Raw genomic sequence first — 3,978 nt, 5'->3', positions numbered from 1 at the left:
ATATATATATATAACTTTCTCTGTGACATCCCCCCCCTATCTATCTCTCCCTGTATCGTCCCTCTCTCCTTACTGTCTCTCTCTCTCTCTCTCTTTCTCTCTCTCCCTCTCTCTCTCTTTCTCTTTCCTTCTCCTTCCCTCCTTTCTATATCCGCCTTTCAAAGTTCAAGACACAGATTACAACCACAACTCCATCCAAATATCTGCTGTAAATGTAGAAAAAGTGATAACTCTATCAAGGATAGCAAATTCGCCTAGCCTATTCATACCCTAGTTTCTTTACAAAGTTCGTAACAACTAACTACCCCTAACAGATGAACAGCTGCATCATCACACAGATGCATAATTTAACTGAGCTAAGAAGTCTGTTACTGGTTTCATGGAAATAACTGTTTTTACTGCACATTTGTCATTGATATTATTGCCTGTGAACTTTCTCTTACTTTTATTTAAAGAAAATCTGCAGGCTCTGTCTCAAGCAATGAAGGTAATTTAAACTGGGAATAACTACAATAAAGGAGCAAGCTAATTGATTTCGAAAAGTAATATGAGTGCAATTTACATAGTTTTATTTTTAAGAAAGAAGCCACAGTTTGTACCTAAAGCATAAATTATAGTATTTCTATTTAAAATATTGTGTGCCTCTCAGGAGGATAGATACCTTTAGACCAGACTTTGAAGACGTTGTGGTTTTGTTTTTGGTTTTTGGTTTTGTTTTTTGTGTAGCCAGAGCAGCTGGTTAAGTCCTTTGCGAAACTATGTTTAGACAGAGTGAAAACCGAGCTCACCACATTGGATTTGGAACTTTCCATTGGATATCATTGGTATAGCCTGGCGTGTTTGGCATAACAGCTTAAAAATAATATTATTATGTCTCCGTCTCTTTCACTCTATAGTATAGGCCGCCAGGAAAGCCTTTCTTCCTGTCTATGCTCGGGGCGACCTCTCTACCTCCAGCCACCTGAGGCCCGTCTGTGGGAGATGAGCGTCCTGATCTCGTTCCCGTGCATACTCTGCCTTACTCTCTTCTGCTTCCCATTAGGATTCTTTCTTATGTCTTTGCTTGTCACATTCTGAGCTGACTTCTTAAGAGTGTCCCCAAATTAAAATAATATAATACTTGTTAGTAACTTTATACAAAAAACAACAACAACGAAGCAACGCCATGCAGACACATAAAGGGGTGGTCTGTTCAATTATATCTTTCAGGGCCATCTTGGTCAAAGGCGGGTACAGCACTACGGCTGAAACACGGGAATGTTCTATAAACTAGACTCCCCGACACAGCCTCCAAATTCACGTATTTTTTGGTTCAGCAGCTAAGAGAGCGCAAAAATTACGGCACAGTCACTTTCTTTATTGAGAGTAAGCCAAACATTTCAAGATATATGATACGTGGAAGCAAAATAATGCTTCTTTAAAAGGAAATGTTAACATTGAAATGAGAAAAAAATTGCCTGAAACAATTAAGTATTGAATTGCATCGGTTTTGCAGAAAACCCATAACGTAGTCCAGTGAGAGACAAAACAGTTTTATAATTTGCTTTTTAAACGGTATTTGAAATTGTGAAAGTTTCGAGAAACCAAAGAAACGTTCTAGGACATTTAAAGGATACATCGGACAAAGTGAAGACACCAATAACTGCACGTTTTACCAAGGCCACTTGCCTTCATTTTTTTCTTCCAGTATTATTTAATTGTATATTGATTTCTGTTTTGTATTCTTCTTTTTTTAAGTATAGTATAAAAAAAAACATACTAACACGTTTCTCTTTTTACATTGAGACATGCCATGTAGAAACTTTCGACTATGTCAATAGTAAAGTAACTCAAGACAAATGATCAAAATACTGATGCAGTCATGTTTTCACAAAGGTCAATTTAGAGTCAATATTAGGGGGAACTTTTCCAAAAATGTTCTTACTATAGAATCGTCGTTTCTCAGAGCACATTTTCTGAACCCATGTATCCTTCAATCCTATTTTTTTTTGTCTGGGCACTTGCCAGACAGACGAAATAGCCACCCAAACGTAAACTGCTCCCGAATCCGTATTGATCATTGCAACCAAACGTCTTGCATGTCATACATTTGCTCTCTGAAGTGAAAACGAACTTCATTGTTGAATAAATCTGAAATGTCTCAGGGTAGATTAATGCCTTTTTAATTTGATGACAAGTATGTGAGTAGGTGCACATTTATCGAATACAACTAGCTATTTCTTCGCATCGTTGTCTATTACTCATCTGTTCGTCTTTCTGGTAATAAGCTGTCTTCATACGTGACAAAACTCAGTAGTTTAAGAATCCGTTTTTCAGAACGTAAGCAACGCCAAGATGCGTGAAAATGTTCACTTCAGTCATGAAATACTTCTAGCTAGACTTTTGGCAAACATGATATATCTGCACTACAATTTCTTGCTAAAGGGCTTCATTGCTTTCGAAAAAAATTGACAAAACTAGAACACATAAAAGACAGCATATTTCGTCTACAGTATTATGTTCAGCGTGGAAAAAGAGAAAAAATATACAGTGATCATTTGTCTAATGAGATGAAGGGTTCAGCTAAGTGCAGTGCTTGATGTTATGGGGGAAAATCCCTTTTATGTCAACAATTATTACAGTTTGGGTTTTCACGCGTGTCTATATTTCACCAACCGCAAGGGTCAAAATGACCCTACGCCAATAATTTAAAACAACTCAACCAAACAATCACCGCTGAAAAGGGTATTAACTCGACAGGAGCGAATAATTGGGCAATGACATATCTTGTTGTCTCTTAACAATTTTGCAAGTTTTATTAACCTTTCTTTTCTAATAAGAGCAAACATCTGAAGCGCATAATCAGCTGCAGTCTCAAAAAATGTCTCATCTGATGTTTTTTAAATTTATTTTTAATACAAATGTTTTTACGCATTCACAAACTACATAACATAGGAAGCGGGCTTCTGAACTTGCCTGTCATGGTCAACACACGGGTTAAGACGGATGCAATATCTCAGCAGAGAAACTGATATATTCGATAAACATTGTTCCCCACCCGGGAATCGAATGTGAGTCTCTCGAGGTCGACAGCGGAGCAACTAACCCCTGTACCACACAAGCCAGTACTATCTTACTGGAGACAGTCACATAAAGATACAACCTATTTGTGCTCGATGGGTTTTGCATCATATACTACACAATACATTATTAAGCAGTTTGGCCAAGAGGAAGCAAAGGAACAAGTCATCATCATCATTTGCCAATCTCACCCTACACCAGTGTATAGGTCACGAACAAACACTTTCCACATTTCTCTATCCCTGTCTAGCCTCTTGATGTTATTCCATGTCTTTTCACTTTTCTGTATATCATTTTCTATGATTCTCCTCCCGGTTCCACTCGGTCTTCCCCTTTAATCCCTTACCCTGTAGCAAGTGACCAGAGAGAAATATCAAATAAAAGAGCTCACAAACACACCTGCACTCCACCCTCCTCATCCATCAGCAAATGGCATTAACAGAAGGAACAGGTTAATCATCCAATAGCCTTATTCACAATGCCAATTCACCAAAAGTCCTCACGCAAGAATTATCAATTATAATTTTTGCCACAAATACCAAATAATCGGGCTTTTTTCAAAAATCTAATATCGATACCAGGAATTGAAGCGTCGATCGCGCTCTTCTGTACCTTCAGATATTTCCTGTGGTGGGAGAGACGTTAACCTTTTTGTGATTTTTCCTCGTCTTGTAGGGGCGTAAAAACGGCACCGAAAATGATAAAGGAGTTTACACAGTCGTGCAAATTTTACGTTCCTTTAATCGTGTTTGCGTCATGCATCAGCTCAGCAGATAAAAATTACTCCTTGGTAAAGATACGCAAATCACCGTGTCAGTAGCTAATGAGTGAAATGTTTCCAAAGTGTGTTGTTAGGAAACTCGAGATAAAGATGTCTGTTGACGTTCAGTTGCCTGCCTTGCATAAACCTGTTGGGGG

This window comes from Aplysia californica, unplaced genomic scaffold, assembly GCF_000002075.1.
Source record: "Aplysia californica isolate F4 #8 unplaced genomic scaffold, AplCal3.0 scaffold00210, whole genome shotgun sequence".
NCBI lineage: Eukaryota > Metazoa > Mollusca > Gastropoda > Aplysiida > Aplysiidae > Aplysia > Aplysia californica.
The sequence above is the reverse complement of the archived record's forward strand: the minus strand, read 5'-3'. Positions refer to the sequence as shown.